The sequence below is a fragment of the Sarcophilus harrisii genome, chromosome 2 (genome assembly GCF_902635505.1).
Source record: "Sarcophilus harrisii chromosome 2, mSarHar1.11, whole genome shotgun sequence".
Lineage (NCBI taxonomy): Eukaryota > Metazoa > Chordata > Mammalia > Dasyuromorphia > Dasyuridae > Sarcophilus > Sarcophilus harrisii.
Window position 1 is genome coordinate 108,223,053 of NC_045427.1, and position 16,915 is coordinate 108,239,967.

A 16,915-nucleotide genomic window follows, 5' to 3' on the forward strand; every position below is an offset into this window, starting at 1 on the left:
CATGACACTGACCCTTTTTAAATGCCTTTTATAAACATAATTTCTTTTCATATATTGATTAGACTTGACTGCCAAAATTTCTTCCAATGTTAAGATTTTATATATCTATGAAATAAATGCAATAAATTTAGTTAAATAAATATGTTACTATAAGCTTTTATTGGAAGCCTATCCTAACCTTAAGGCTATTCATTTTAATCTAATGCCATTCCTCAGATATTTACTATTTATCCTGTAAAGACAATGCTTTTTATATACTATCTTGCATGGTTTCCCCCCCACTCCACATTGTCAATTCCTTGAAGACAAGTATTATCTTTTGCTTTAGCTTGTGGAAGGAACTTCCACAGTTTACTGATTTTTGATGTTTACTGATTAACTGATAGAAGGTTGTGATTTTTGCAATATTATTAAACCGTATTAACTTTAACAGTATAATAAAATATATTGAACTTTAATTATTAAAATGTTTTAACTTGTTTACTTATATTGACTTCACACTTATTTTTCAAATTTTACTTACTTAATGCATGTTATTCTAATTGTTTTCTTTATCATTTCCCATGTCATACATTTTTTATTTTTTATTCTTCATATTTGCCATTTTATTGCAATTATTGCACAATAATATTTTATTATGTTCATATGATACAATTTGTTCAACTATTCCCCAAATCATATATATATATGTCATTTAGCAAAAAAAAAATCATCTCACTGAAGCTTTCTTTTAAAGGAGTTTTTAACTTGGGTTGTATGAACTTGTTTTGTTCCTTCTTTAAATGTTGATATCTTTGAAATCATCTCTATTTTAAAACATTCTGAATAAAGGTCTAAGCAGGGGTCTTCAAACTACGGCCAGCGGGCCAGATGCAGCAGCTGAGGACATTTATCCCCCTCACCCAGAGCTATGAAGCAAATAGTCCAGCCCTCCAACAGAGACAGTGAACTGGCCTCCTATTTAAAAAGTTTGAGGATCCCTAGATCTGTCTTCAACAGACTATAAAGATGACCATAAACACACATAAAAAAAGGTGGAAAAAGTTCTGCTTTAGATTAACAATTTTTAAAAGGATAAAAAGCCTTCACAATTTAATGCAATACCATTCAGTGGTAGCACCTGTGACTCTTAGTAACCCCATTTGGTTATTTCTTGGCAAAGATAACTGGCATGATTTGTTGTAGCTCATTTTCCATTTGAGGAAATAGAAGCAAGGTGACTTCTCCAAGTCACACAGATTTTAAGGGTCTTAGGTCAGTTTTGAATCCAGGAAAATGAGTCTTCCCGAAGCTGATCCTCTGTCCTCTATGCCTCACCTGACCTTTTTTGAGCTACTGCCGAACATAAAAAGGATTCCTCTAAGGAGAATTTTGCAGTTCTAATGGTCAGGCTAAACCAGTCATATGTTTTTTAAAAATCTTCATATTGTAGTCATAAATAAAACACTAGATTAGATCAAGAACAAACTTTTCCCCAAAGTGGAACCCTAGATGATTGAATTTGTGATCTGGCAACCTATCTTCAAATAGAAAACAGGTAGTCAGACAATTAAATCATAGTGGCATTTCTTTTACTTATGTTCTACTCATAATCCTACCACTTAGCACAATTTCTAAATAACACATATATACTTTTGTGCAATCTACTTTTTTCTTCCTAAATCTTTTTTTTTTTTTAAACTTCCTTTCACTTTGCAGTAAAATACTGTTGGGTTACATGCTAGAATATATGCTGAATTAACAGGGGCAAAAAATAATAGGATAAATTAGATACAGAGTATTTATTTTTCTTATTATTCGGGTAAACAGGGGGGAAAAAAGTCCATTAGTCCACCAATCTCCATTGATGCAATCTCTCCGTGTTTTACAAGGACTGAATGGCAAGAATTATCGTTCTCAATAGATTGCAAACGAGGGGATAAATCAGGATACCCTGTAATCGTCCTGTATTTGGTGTAAAACCCCACATCATGCATCACGTCACCCTTCCACTTGCGCGTTTCAGTGGATTTATCTTCTCAATGTCTCTGCTGTGCAAGGGCTCCACTTTAAAGTTTCGAAAATACCTTAAAGGATTCACATTCCTTAGTCACGTTGCAGCAGATGGACCCCACATTGTAATGAGCACAACTAAATGGGATTGGGGGGTTAAGAAGAGAAGGCTTATTTTGCGTGATTGCAATAATGCTTGTCTATATCCAGGTAATTAATTCTGCTGAATGAACTGGATACTCAGAAGCGTTGGGAGGGCGGGAGCATCTGAGGATCGCCCCGCGATAAGAATCCAATCCGAGTTCTCTCACCTTTCCGTTGAGTCACTTACTCTCCTCATTAAGGTCAGCAGCGAGCTGAACAGTCCCGGTCTCGATCATTCTCCTAGACCCACGGGGCGGTCAGCTCCTTCCAGCCCTAGCCCCCTTGGCATTGAGAAGCAGACACGCGATAACCGGCTTCCCCTCTGACCCCAGGGCTTCCTAACTCTGTCCCGCATCTTTAGGAGAGCGGCCGCGGAGGAGCGAAGCCCGTCGGGGGGAGGGAGGGAAGATAGGGGCGGGGATGGGGGTCGGGTCTCGGAGGGAGGAGAGGCAGGCGGAGGGGAGGACTCGGATGGTCCCTCAGAGAGAGATGAGCCAGATTCGGGCCCCTTTTCATTCCGTGTTACCCTGGCACAGGGGCGGCCGAGGAGAAGAGGCCCAACGCCGAGGAGCCGCTTCAGCCGTCACTCCTAACCGTCCGAACACTTCACCGGGCTCGGGCTCTCCCGGGACGGGGAGCAATGAGGGAGGACTTTTTCTCCACTTACCTCCTCACCAAGAAAAGGGCAATTTGACCCGCACCTAAAATGGCGGGGAGCGCTCCACGCTCCGCAAGAGCGTCCGTGGCACTCGTTCTCCTCCGCGGGTCCCTCCCCATTTCACCCAGCCAGCCCCGAGCCAGCCACCTTGCGCCCGGAAATGACGTGGCCCGGCGGCGGTTCCTCCGCTGCATGATGGGAGAATGTGTGGAGTGGGAGGGGGGAATCTCCGCGGAGGAGGAGGCGGCGGCGGCGGCGGCAAGCGGAGGGTAGCGGGATGGGGGCACCACGGCGGCGCTGAAAGTCCGGGTCGGTGTAGATGGCGCCGCTCCGCTGAGAGGGCGGCGGGAAGGTTGCCCTCCCTAGTCGCCCGCTCCGCTCCGCTCCGCCCCGGAGGAGCCAGTTCCTCCCCCGGCCCCGAGCCATGCCCATCGCGGCCGCCCTGGAGGAGCCAGGTAAGAAGCGGCCGCCGCGCCGGGTCTCCTCCCCTCCGAGGTCGGGGCTGCCGCGGCGCCGGGAACTCCCGCCGCGCCGTCCCCGCGGGGGGCAGGGGCACGGGCCGAGGGCGGCGAGTGGCGGGCGGTGGCGGCTGCGGCGAGGGGCTCCTGCCTGGGGGGTGCGGGGAAGGAAGTGGCTCTGCGGCCCTGCGGGCGAGCCCGTCCTCGGGGGCCGGGGCCGCTTCCCTCCCCACACGGCGCTGCGGAGCTCCGGCCGCCGCCCCGACACCCCCTGCGCCCCGGGCCGGGGCGATCTCTCGCCCTCCCCGGCTGGGCCCCATTCCCACCTGGCCCCAGCCCTCGCCCTTCTCCCGCTCCCAACTCCCCTTTACCTGCCCCGGTTTCCTCCTCTTCCGCTCCCTCGGAAAAAAGGCAAACGCACGTACCGCAGACACGGGCACAGAGAGGCACAGTTGTGAAGTTTGGAGCTTTGCTTCCTCTTCCCCACCCTCGCCCCTTCCTCGTGACAGGTGTAAACACTGCCCCCTTCCCCGAGGCCGCCGCCCGGGAGCCCGCCGAGCCACCTGCCCTCGCCGCGCGCCCTCCTCCCCCTGCCCCCCTCCTCACAGCACCGGCGCCTCGGATTACTATGGATTTAGCGAGGTCCGAGCGGACCTCACCGGTTTGAGAGGTAGGATGGCCTCGCCTCAAGAGGGGATTGGTTTAAATGCCTAGGAGGGTGGTCCTAAATTCTGCGGGGGTTTTCCCCCTCTGTGGGACCGGAGAGAACATCTGGCCTGTGGCTGTGTCCGGATGAACCTCCAATTTGGGTTGGGAAAAAAAAGGAATTTATCCTTTTTCACCGAGTGGTTTGCAAACGGAAGCAGCGTTCGAGTTGCTTTCGTGCCTTTTTTTTTTTTTTTTTTTTTTTTTGGTGTTTAAATTTCTTCCTCCTAGGGGGAAGTTAAGTCGAATTAAGCTTTTGAACTTTACCCAAAGTTAAGCTTACCCTTCCTGCCAGCCAACTTCCCCAACTTTTGATTCCTTTTTTCTAGAATAGGGTTTACCTTTGAAAATGAAACCTGTTTGTAATTTTGAAGTTGCCTTAATATAAACTAACGTCACAACACTGAAATGCCGACTTGGCTAGTAGGATGGATCAACATTTTTCGTACTTTACTAACTTAAAATGATGTCTTTTGTTGTAGAGATAATAGTTGGAAGAAACTTTAGAAGCAGTTTAGTACAATCCCCTCATTTTATGTATGAGGACATGAGATCAGAGGTGATTTATCCAAGGTCACACAGGCAGTACGTGACACCTTGACATTTGAACCCAGGTCCTTCAGACTCGGAAGCCTTTGTTTTTGCCAGTACGATAAATTATTTTAGCTTTACTGAAATATTCTTGGCAACATTAACTCATCGTTATTAACTATAGTAAGTAAAACATCAGTTTCCTGAACATTGTCTTAACATTTCATCCACAGAAGTATTAGGTGGTGTAATCATTACAAAATTATATTTTAAATTTGTAGAAGAAAAGCACGTATAATAAGTCGTATGTGTTCCTCTGTAGAGGAGGACATAGGTAAAATTTCTAAAATGTTATGTTGTAAAAACTATTGAAGGTCAGACATTTTTGGTAGAATTCAGGAAAGATTAGTTTTGAAAATGTAGCTTTGTTTTTTCTTTCTAGCTCTTCTAATCATGAGTACAGTAGATATTTATTTTAGTATTGCATAGTTCAATTTCTTGATATGTGCATTTATTTAAATATTACAAAGCAGTGACTTTCTTAGCTTAGATGTTGCAGGGACAAAAGTTATCAGTAATCACATTGTCTTTTACAGGATCAGATGAATCTTATTTGTTAAAATAAACACTTGGGAACTTAATTCTCTGAAATTTATGTAGGAATGTAAAAATTATTGTAAGCTAGGTTTATTGTCCTACAAAGTTTCTTTTTTAAAATTGAGTTCATTTAGTTAATAGCTAATTAACTAATTGAAAAAAATATTGCTGTGTATCAGTATAGAATGCATACGTTGTATAACTACTAAAGCCTACCCCAAGGAAACTAATTGGTGAAGTGTTTTGCTTTTCCTCAAGTATTTTTAAAAATGTCTAACGATAGAAAGTACTAAATGTTAAGATCTTTTAAAATCTTTTATAAAATTTTTCAATTGAAAACTTTATTACCCAACTGCATTTACTTCCAGTAAATTATTAATCTGTTATTTTGTATTTTATATTTTTCTTATTAGATAATGCAAAATGTTATTTTCCCCTGTATAAGTTTCCAGGCAGAAATTTTTGCATTCACTCTATTGTATGAAGAATTTATTAGTATTCTATGTGTACTCCAAAATGTCATGCCCATTCCGTATTTTTGATTTGTACTGTAGCTAGTTATAAAATGATTAATGTCTCCTATCTCTCCTCCTCTCCCCCCCATCCCATGCTTGGCATGTATGTCTGAGGCTTCACAGTTGTTATGTAATTTCTAGTCACTTTGTATAAAGAAAAAAAGCAGTTACCAAAAATTCTTAAATGCCTTAAAGAATTGGTTGGTTTGAAAGTTTGAAATAGATATCTAATAATTCACATTAAAACATATAAATGATTATCTTTCAAGACTTCTCTTTTACGTTACAAAAGGGTAAAGCTTAGAATTTCTTTTCCCTTTTCTTCCTAATAAAACTTGAATCTTTTGGGGTTTTTACTTTTCCCCCATCCACAAAATATCCTCTCCATCCTTCTAATCACTGGTTGATATGATTGTGAGAGGAAGGATGAACTCATTTTAAGACTAAGTAAGAAGTAAAAGAGACTTAGTTTATATAGCCCAGCCAGTCACTTTACAGGTGAGGAGTCTTGAGGCCTAACTCTTTCCCTTCCCATTCCTATTATTCCCTATCGTTCCTATTATTCTCTACCTTTCTCCCCGGCCTCTGTTGCAGCTCTTTCTTTACAAGCCCCTTCTCCCCAACTGCATCTCAGGTGATTCTCTTTGTTTTTTCCAACTGTGGGCTAAAACCAATTTTCACTGCTTTTGGCCCAGTTCTAAATAACTAATTTACAGATTCACTTTTGAGAGACAATTAGGTCGTTAATTAGTAGAGTTTGTTTTTCTTTTAGTGTTTTTAATATACATTGGAGATGTAGAATGATAGAGTACATAGAGTACTGTCTTCAAAACTAAGAAGACCTGGATAACCTGCCTTTGACACATGCTGCTTGTGTGATCCTATGCAAATTAACCAGTGCCCTAGGTGATTCGCTTAAGTTGCCAGGATGGCACTCTCCTTGGTAGAGTTTTCATCACCTTCCCAAGTTTTCTTTATCAGTGAAATCACAGCTACAGCCCCTGTCTCCACTTATCTGCTTTGAAAATGCAGTAGCTATCAGCAGGAGAAATATCCCCTGGACATTATAGTAATGTAAATGATTTATGACTTTAAATGCTTATGACTTTGTCATAAGCAATTTTCAATGAAATATAAATTTTCAGTAGAATTTTTTTCCCTGAGGCAATGGGGATTAAGTGACTTGCCCAGGGTCACACAGCTAGTAAGTGTCAGGTATCTGAGATTAGATTTGAACTCAGGTCCTCCTGACTTCGGGGTTGGTGCTCTATCCACTAGAGCCACCTAGCTGGGGCGCCACTTATCTGCCCCAGGTAGAATTTTTTTTTTAATGTATTCTTTAAAACAGTAAAGATTGTAAAGTTTTTATCATTATAAAAATGGCAACTCTAGATTGAAACTTCATAATAGTCAAAACAGCCCTATTTTGCTTTTAGCTTTTGAGTTCTTTGATTATCTAAAACTAAGCTCCAGAAGCCCAGAAATAAGTGTTTCAGAAAGATATGTTTCTGGTTTAGACCAATGATTTGTTTCTTTCTATTTGTTTAGAATAAGACTCAAAGTTTGGTTATATAATCATAGAAAAAAAAATTTTTTAATTTTGAGGTGGGTATGCTGTGGACAAAGAATACAACACTTTACTATTTTAGAAAATAAATAGACTCTTAAGAGTTTATGTATTATTTAAACAAGTATATGTTGTTGTAGTGTGCACAGCTCAAATAGTCAGTTATTTAGCATATTGCATTTTGTACTTGTTAAATTAAATTAGCACACAACTTGAATTTTTGATCTTATTTTCCTTTCACTTCTTCCTTTAATACAGCGCTCTTTTCCTAAACTGGTAAGCTCTTCGATAATGAAAAGGTAATAAGAGCTCTTCTGCCTTTTGCTAAAGTGTTTGTCCAATCAACTAGTGAGTATAACATTTAAACAGAGAAATCCACTGTGGAGCAACCTTACCTTGATTTTTTTTTCTCTTTATCAAATAAAACTGAAAGTTGATATGCCATATAACATAAAAGATGAATTTGTCCCTAATAAAAAAAAAAGTGGGAATCTTATTTTTACTAGGAATAGATAATCTAATGTAACCCTGATGTTAATAAAATGTTTCATCATTCTTTTAAGTTATTTTTAAAGGCATTTGTGAGAAACATTTAAGCTACTTAGAAAAAACATCTATAAAAGTCAAACTGAGAGATAAGTTAGGCCAAATAGGTTAAATACTTACTCTTTTATGTATGTGTAGATCATCTTACACAATGCATATTTAATTCTTAAGAAACAAGTTCCTTCCCCAGAGCTGAGTACATAATACTTTGCAACTACTGTAGCATGATGAAATTTAGTTAAGATAACTGTATGACTTTTATTTCCAAAAATCAAGGCCTTTTATCTCAGGCAGTGTTATAAATTCAGAAGATTTGCTGAAGAACCAGGAAGTATTTTTAATATTGTTTTGTATCTGGAAGAATAAAATGCCAGATGAAAACCTTGATACCTTTATAAAACTGGAAGTTGATGAGGGTTGTGTTTTTAAGGTAAAGGAATATTGGTTGTAAAGGTGACATTTTTATTAATATGGTGCTGTTAATATTGTTTATATAATATTGGAGGTCATTCCTCGGTTGAATATTTGAAAGGTGTTCGGTAGTTAACCTTTTCGAAGAATGGCTTACAATAGTAAAAATCTTTTCTGATCTAGAGGTACAGTGAATAGAAAACTGGGCTTATAGTCAGAAAAACCTGAGTTCAGAATAGCCCCATTTACTAGTTTTTTGACTCTACTCAATTCATTTAGCCTCTATTTGCCTAGCCTTAGTATTTTAGATATGAATAGCTTCTATTTTGCAGAGGTGTCAAAGTGCCTAGCCTAGTGCCTAGCAAAAAGTAGTTGCTATATAAATGCTTGTTCTCTTGCCTAATTGTTTTTTGTCTTTGAATCCTCTTTACATGGTAAAGTGGTTGTTTATAAGTGCTTGTTAGTTGATAAGACTTAATTAAACCTTAAAGAGGTTTTATGTTGTGAAACAAAATGTTTTCTGTTTCTTCCCACAACTATGTTAAATGTTTTTGGTCAGAGCTTATATCTAATAGATAAAATTGTCTTATTTACTGTGGCTTTTAAAAATCTTTTTTTTTTCTTAACTATTTATTGTCTGCAAACAGTTGTTGGTCTCAGTACATGCAGACAAGATATTCTTGTTAAAGTAATATACTCAGAATGGGGGGAGGGGGCATTTTTCCTCCCTCCCAAGTTGTCATTGGGGGCAGACTTTTGTTTTTCATAGCTAGTTATAAAATTGAGGGGGAAAATTACTTTAATCATAGAAGCTGAATTAAATTGACTTTTTAAAAAACATTGGAATATAGAATTATTACTAACTTTTCTTTAATATTGTAGGTAATAGGAGGGTTTTAAGTAGGGTGTATGAGTAGATAGAAGATCCAAAAAATGTTGTGTAAGACAAACAGCACTCAGACCTCTTCCTCCATTATCCTCTCCACCTTGTCTGCCAAGAAGATGTGTCCTTCTCCTTGCCAAAACTAATCTTTCTACATGCATCAGTGATCTAATCACCTACTTAACTTCTCTAGCAAATAGTCACCACTCTCATCCCCACTATCTCATATTCAGTCTCTTCTATATACCCTATCTTTGATACTACTATCTTATAGCTCTCCTCACCTCCTTGGTTAAATTACCTGAGAAAGTCTAATACAGTTGCTACTTCATCTTCTTCTTTTCTCTTATAAACTGTCTATAATCTGGCTTTTGGCCCTTCATTATTCAAATGAAATTGCCTTCTCCAAATTAACCATGATCTTTTAAAAACTTGCTCAATCTAATGACCTTTTTTTCACACCTGATCCTTCTTGGACATCTCAAACTGATGATTCTTTAAACAAATTAAACTTAAATATATCCAAAACAGAAATTATCTTCCCCAAGACGTATATAAACCTTGTTGTTAAGGGTACCCCCAACTTGGATATCATCTTCAGCTCTTCTCTTGCATCTATGGTACATATCCATTCTGTTGTCAAATAGTACTTTTTTCCTCTCTATTCTTTTTCTTATTTCTTCTCTCCACTCATTCAGCTCTCGATAGATTATAAGATATTCGTCACTTTTCACCTGGAATGTTGCAGTAGGCCTTTAATTGATCTCCCTTTGTCAGGTTTCCTTACCATAATCTCTCATCTCAGTTGCCAAAGTGATTTTCCTAAAGTGTAGAAAAACGGAAAACAGTTGTTTGGCATATAAATCTTTCACAAACTGGGTCCTTTCTTACATTTTACTTTACTCTATAACCCACCTATACTGGCATTGCTTATTTGCTATTCTTCACACAGGATGATCCATCCCCTGTCTCCACCTCAGAATTGGCTGCCCCTAGTTCCTTGGAGGAATTCCATTTTTTTCACCTTCAAATCCTCTTTTCCCCTGGCTTCCTTGGAGATTCACTTCAAATCCTGTCTACTACGAGAAATCTTTCCTTATCCCCACCTCCTCCTTCTACCCCATGTATGTATTTTTTTATGTGCTTAGTTATTTGGATGTTTCCTGCCCCGTTGGAATATGACAGAATTGTTTTTGCCCTTTTTTTATATTACCAGTGCTTATCACAGTGCCTGGTGTAGTGAATGCTTAGTAAATGTTTGTTGACTGACTAGTTATGAGCTAGTTGACTGTAATAGTTTGTCAATATTTTTGAAGAACTTGTTAGTTACATTAAAGTATTTTCATTAGTCAATTTATAACATCAGTACCCTGTTTTGTGAAAAGAGTGTTTGAACTAGTTTTAAACAAACAAACAAAAACCTCTTAAGCCGATGTTTTCATCAGTTTTTTCACTTGGCCTTTTCTTTTTTAGAATGAGTATGCAGTGTATTGAGAAGAACATTGATTTGGAAATTAGAATTTACCAAGCCCTTATAGGGTAGGGACCCAGGACATATGAGTTGTTCAAGTATGACCAGCACCTCTGGTATGAGGATTTCCTCATCCACTTTTGGTATTCACCTGGCTCCAAGAAGCTGTAGCATGTAGCACACCCTGTTAAAAACTTCTTGGTAGATGGGTTTAACCAGGTTAACAGTAACAAGCCTCAAACCCATTGGTGAGTTAATAGGGTGTCTACCGAAAACATGTAAAGACCACTCTTTGGTGAATGAAAACAATTTGTTCAATGGTCATGAAGTTGACTGAAGCAGGTGCTTTGGAGTGCTTAGTCAGACGACAAATATGGCATTGCATTGTCAGTGCTGTAAAATTACGCATGCATATAATTTGTAAATAAAAAGCTATAATAAAAAATTTAAAAAAAATATGGCATTGCATCCTGAGCCATGGTCAATCATCTTGACATTTTTCTTATCAAATTGGACTTATGTAATTGGAAGAGAGAGTGAGACTGATGACTTTGTGTAATTAAATCTAATTCATCAGCAATTCAAGATCACCCTATAATGCCATTGATCCTCTTCTAAAAGGAAGGACCAAACAACAAATAAGTACATCCTATTTGCCAGGCCTCATACCAAAATTCAAATTTTTAAAAATGGGACAATTTACTGAAAAAAGTATAAACACAAAGCTACAAGTTACAAAATAGTTACAAAGAGAGAACCCTAGCAGTTGGAAGGGGAATCAGCTTCTAAAAGTTAATAGTCAAAACTGAGCTTTGAAGAAAAGGATTCCTTGAAATGGAGGTGAGGAGCAGAGCATTATAGGCACAAAGACAGCCTAAATGCAAAAGCAAGTGAAAAGAAATGGGAGAAACTGAAAGCTGTTTAGTTGGATTAGAGATTGTGAGAAAGGGAAGGGGCGGGGAGGGGAGCAGAGATAATAGGTTAGGGTAAGATTGTGAAGTACTTTTAAACAGGTATTTAATATATTTTTCTCTATAAGTATTAGGAAGCCGAGAGAGTTTACTGAATAGATTTACACTGGAATGTTGAGAGACTTGAAACAAACTCATTGAGAAACTTTTATAGTAATCTAGGCAGTAGATAATAAGAGGATCTTAAGTAGGTCATAGCTGTATGAGTAGATAGAAGATTCAAGAAATATTGTGGAAGAAAAACAGCAAGATGTAGGAGTTGTTTCAATGTGGGGTTAAAATCCTAGCTCTTCCCCTTAGAATCTTATGTAATTTTGGATGAGTAGAGTAAGCCTTCTAGGCCTTTTGTCTCTTCTGTAAATTGAGGATATTACACTAGTTATTCTAAAGTTCTTACTAGTTCTAAATTTATGATTACCATTATTTTTATAAGTGACATTTCTTCCTGACTTCATTTGTAATACAAATAGTCAAAGATTTTTAAGGAAGTCAGCTACGTAGTAACTATTCTGTCTTAAGACAGCTTTTTTTTTTTTGTTGTTTTGTTTTGTTTTCCCTTAAATTACTTATGTATTCCTAAGCCATATAATTGAGCTTTAATTCTGCCCAGTATAAGGAAAGTTCAAATGATTTAGTTTTTACTTTGTACAATGTTGATTTCTAGATGATTATGAAGCTGACTTTTGAAAGTAATCCTTGAAAAAAGAAAAAGTAATCCTGTAAGATCCTGTTAGGTAGCTGCCTTGAGTGGACTTAAGGGAAAAGAATACAGAGAAGAAAGGGAATTTTTAAATAGAGATAGGGAAGGCCTTTGGGAACTGAAAACTCTTTAACTTCTTTTATTTGTTTATTTTTTGTGTGTCAGTCCAGCTAATTTTATGTAAATTGTTGTATATAAACTATTCCTGTCATATTCTTGATTTGTTCTGGAGTCATTTAACATGCTCTTTTTTCCTAGTCTTTCTCCAAAAGAGATCTAAAAGGCTTTTTTGTTGTTAAATACACACGATAAATATTTATTGAATTGAATGTTAACAATTTTTTTTTTCCCATAGGAACTTATAGAAGATAAAATAATTATTTTCTCTTTTTTCTTTTGATGGCAATTGGAAGTGACTTGCTTAGAGTCATACAACTAGGAAGCTTAAGATCTGAGACTGGATTTATATGGCTTCAGGGCACATGCTCTATCCACTGCTCCATTAGCTGCTGTATTTATTCTCTAAAATCTTTCAAGAGGCAAGTCTTTTGAGAATATCTGGAATAGAAATAATTTGAAATTTAGATTTTTCTCAAGTCACTTTTCATATAATTTAAAAGCTAGGAGAAACATCATGACTTAATGTTCAAAAAAGATCTGCTATAAACTAAACATAATTGCTCACAGCACCATTGTAAGGTAATTCCCCCCACACACACAGAGAAACAATTTTGTGATGATAGATGTTACCATCATTTTATAGCTTTTCAATAATATTTTCCATAATTTACATAATCTTTAAATTTGAATCAGCATGGAATGTGCATAGGCAGCTGTCTTGCTTTAAAAATCAATAAGCCTTGGATTCAAGTGTTTCTTTTTACTTTATATTAGTTATATGAACATGGAAAGTCATTCATTCCATTTCTCAGTCCCAGGCTTAAGGATTAAGCTCAGACTTCATTTGAGGAAGTAGTTTCTATACAAAGAATTCTCCTTTGCTAATATATATATATCATTGATCTAGACTTCCCCTTTTCCTCCTCCTAATAAAGAAAGAAAATGGGGGGAAAAGCCTTTAAGATAACTCCTACAAACTCCTTGGTATTATAACTATTAATAAAATAAGTTACTTATTTCTTGACTTCGAACTCTTAGCTATTTTCCTTTCCCAGTAAAAAGCAAAATTTTAAACCAAGTGAAAAACATCATAAAAGGTCAACCAGCTAGCTGTGTTGGAAGTACAGGTAATCTTGTATTTTGACCTACAAATAGCCTAATTTAATTTATACTTTTACATTTCTGCCCTATGTGCCAAAAGGACTCCTGCCTTCTAAAGGATATAGAATTTCTTGAATCTTATATAGATAGATATATACTATATATACATACATATATGTACAAACAAAAAATGAATATATAGGCTTATAAATATTAGTATAGAATTTAAGGGCTGTTTTCCTTCCCTTCTCCCCAAATAATTTTTTAATTTGTAGGATCTAGAACTGGAAGAACTAGAGACAATCTAGTTCAACTTTCCTACTTTACATATAGAGAATGGATATCCAAGAAGGTCCATAGGGTCAGAGTTAGAGTTAAAAGTGATAGGTTCCAGCATCCTCTTTTTATGGATGAGAAAACTGAGGCCCATAAGGATTTAAGTGCCTTGTGTGAGATCCCACAGATAATAATTGACAGGGCTGGAATTTGAACCCAGATGCTCTGCCTCCAGATGAGCTGTACTTTTTCCATACCACTTTGCCATATAACTAATGAGTAAATATAATTTCATTTGAAACTGCTAAAAAATTTCTTGCAAGGTTTTAAAAATGTCAGTTCTTACTTCAATTATTCTTTATATACATGGGAGTTTATACACTATTTAAATGATATGTAGTAATTTATTTAAAAAAAAAAATGACTAGTTTTCCTTTGCTAACTGAAATATGACAGGCCAGATTTTTAGGAAATGGAAACTTACTTTTTTTCCTTACTTTAACAGACACATAATGGAGAAAATAAAACCTGTCTCCAAATTCATATAGCATATGATAAGTCAAATATAAAGCACTGTTTTTAGATTATCCATGACATTCACTTGTCCTCAAATAATGTGGATAATTAATTGATTATATTTTGTTAATTATTTTATGACCTTGGTATAATATTTCTATCAGTGAAAGGTCTGTATTGACAATTGCAGTTTAGCATGAAATACAACTTACAGGCATATGCAGAGAATACCTTTTCTTGACTCATGGTTACCACCACCATAATTTCTGTTATTTTTAATTTCTGATATTTTTGATACACTTTGTAGAAATAAATCCAGGTCTGAAGCAAGAACTGGTTTCATGAAGAATTTTTAAGCCCAAAAGATAAACTTGGTTAAAGCATGTGAACTATTGAAATAGTTGCAGAGAAACAAAAATTAGAAAGTAAGGGTAGAACAAATTGGAAGAATTTTAGAGTGTGAGGGGAATTGGAAATTAGGAAGCAGAGAATAACCAATAGCCTTAGAATTATGAAAGGTTAAAGCTCTAAGGGATGTCTTTGGATAATCTTCATTTTACAGTTGAGGTACCAAAAGTTGAGAAATAAGTAGACTGCTCAAGGTCAGCAGCAGAGCTAAGACTAGAACCCTAGGATTCCTGATTCCCAGTGCACAGCTTTGCTATTGCAGCATTCTGCCAAAACAGTGAAGACTGGAAAACTGTGAAAAAGTCAAGTCACCTTATTTTTTATCTATAAAGGGCACAAACTGAAATACTCCCTAGGAGAAACTAATCTAAGTCTAAAAATTGGTATTTTCAATTTTTACAATTTAAATGACAAATAGGGAAATATATTTAAAAGGATTATAAATGTTTAATCCATATCAGGTAGAAATAATTGAAACAAAATCTTACAAAAATAAATGTTGAAGACAAACAAAAAACTTGTACCCAAGAAAAACGTCACTGAATCCATCCTTGAAAATTTCATTTCTGTTCTTCAGCTATCTTCAGTTCTGTATTTATTTCCTTAGTTTTCCAATCTTGTCCCAGATAGATTTTTTTAAATTTCAAAATGAATGCTATTTTAAAATATTAAATATCTCTAATATGAACTTTTTAAATAAATTAAGCTTTTTGTTATTTCCCTATGATAATTTTAGTGTTTTGTTTTGCTGTTCAGCTCTAATTAGGTTATTAAAGGCATTTCTGTACTTCCTCTCAAAAATGAACAATTTGGTCATATTTGGTTGTTGATGTTATTTCATTCAATTTAAGTAATGTTATATCTTTCATCAGTCTGTTGACACTGTGATGTATGTGTGGAATCTTTTATTATTAAAATTAAGAAAATTCGAAAGAATATATGGCTGCCTGGTTTTTAAAATATTTGAAAGCATAGCTTTAATAATAGGATCATAAGTCCCTTATGTTGCTGAAAGGAACCTTTGAGATCATCCAGTTCATTATCTTCACTTTTTTAGACATGAAACTGAAGTCCAAAGAAGTTATTCAATCAAGTTCATACAGCCAGTAAGTGGCAGAGTCAAGATTCAGACCCAGGCCCTTGGATTATCTAGATGGTATCGTGTAGTAAATAGAGGGCTGTGCTTGAGTTAAGATCTGAGTTCCTGCATACCCTTTGAACCAACAAATACCCTTGTTAGTTCTGGATTTCAAAGAGATCCAAAAAAAAAAAAGAGAGAAAGAAAGAAAGGAAGGACCCACTTATACAAGAATAGGAATAGCACCTTTTTTGGTAGCAGCTAAGAATTGGACATTGAGGGGATATCCATCAACTGGGGAATGGCTGAATAAGTTGTGGTATATGATTGTGATGGAATATTATTGTGCTATAAGAAATGACAAGCAGATGATTTCAGAAAAACCTGGGAAGGCATACAGGAACTAATGTGAAGTGAGCAGAGAGGACATTGTACCCAGTAACAGCAATATTGTAAGGTGAAGAACTGTAAATGACTAGCACATTATCAGCAAAACCGTAATCTAAAACTGTCCCAAAGAACCCATGATCAAACATGCTGTCTGCCTCCAGAGAAACAAGTGATATCTGAATATAGATTGAAGCGTACTATTTTTCACTTTAATTTTTTGTTGTTGTTCAGGTACAAAATTACTAATATGGAAATGTTTTACATGATGAGTGCAGATAGAACCTATGTCAGATTGCTTGCCATCTCAGGGAAGGAGAAAGAAAAAGAATAGAATTTGGAACTCAAAAGAAAAACATGTTAAGGAAATTTTTTTGGAGCTAGCTGTCATTCATTATAAGGGGAATGTGACCACTGATTAAGGCTGCAATACATACATTTTGATAAGCATAGAACAAAAAACAACAGAAGCCATCTAATTGTCCAGCATTACAAAGATGAATGATCATTATTAGCTACATCAAACAAAGACCACTTTCATTGTTAAAGATGTGACAAGGTCAGGTTGTCCTAGCCAAGTTGTCATTTCTCAGGAATACCCTACTAATCTTATGGGAGATGCTGAGACAATTAAGGATTGTTTTAACACTAATTGAGGAGAGAAGGGGAATAAAATTTTATTAAAAAAAAAAACAGTTAAGATTTCTTCTCTGACACTATTCTTTGGAGCAGTAAAGGTATTTAACTTCTCTCTGTGGATCTTCAAAACTCCCTAGAACTTAATAGATAAACTGTAGCCTGGTTATATGAATGTAAGGATAAGGATAATAATCACATAAATTTTGATTGTTTGATTTTTAAAATAAGCACATTTTCCTAC

At 36.8% G+C, this 16,915-nt stretch overlaps 1 protein-coding gene across 3 annotated transcripts in view; it reads left to right on the forward strand.

The window, feature by feature from the left end:
- The first annotated feature begins 3,167 nt into the window (after positions 1–3,167).
- AFTPH (aftiphilin) overlaps positions 3,168–16,915 on the forward strand; it is a 90,843-nt gene continuing 77,095 nt past the window's right edge. For 2 of the 3 annotated variants that reach the window (XM_031950568.1, XM_031950569.1), the window contains exon 1: positions 3,168–3,249. The gene's annotated coding sequence lies outside the window, so the exon portion shown is untranslated. Of the gene's footprint in view, positions 3,250–3,811; positions 3,923–16,915 lie in introns of those variants that run through there. The other variant, XM_012540174.3, reaches the window with a different exon arrangement.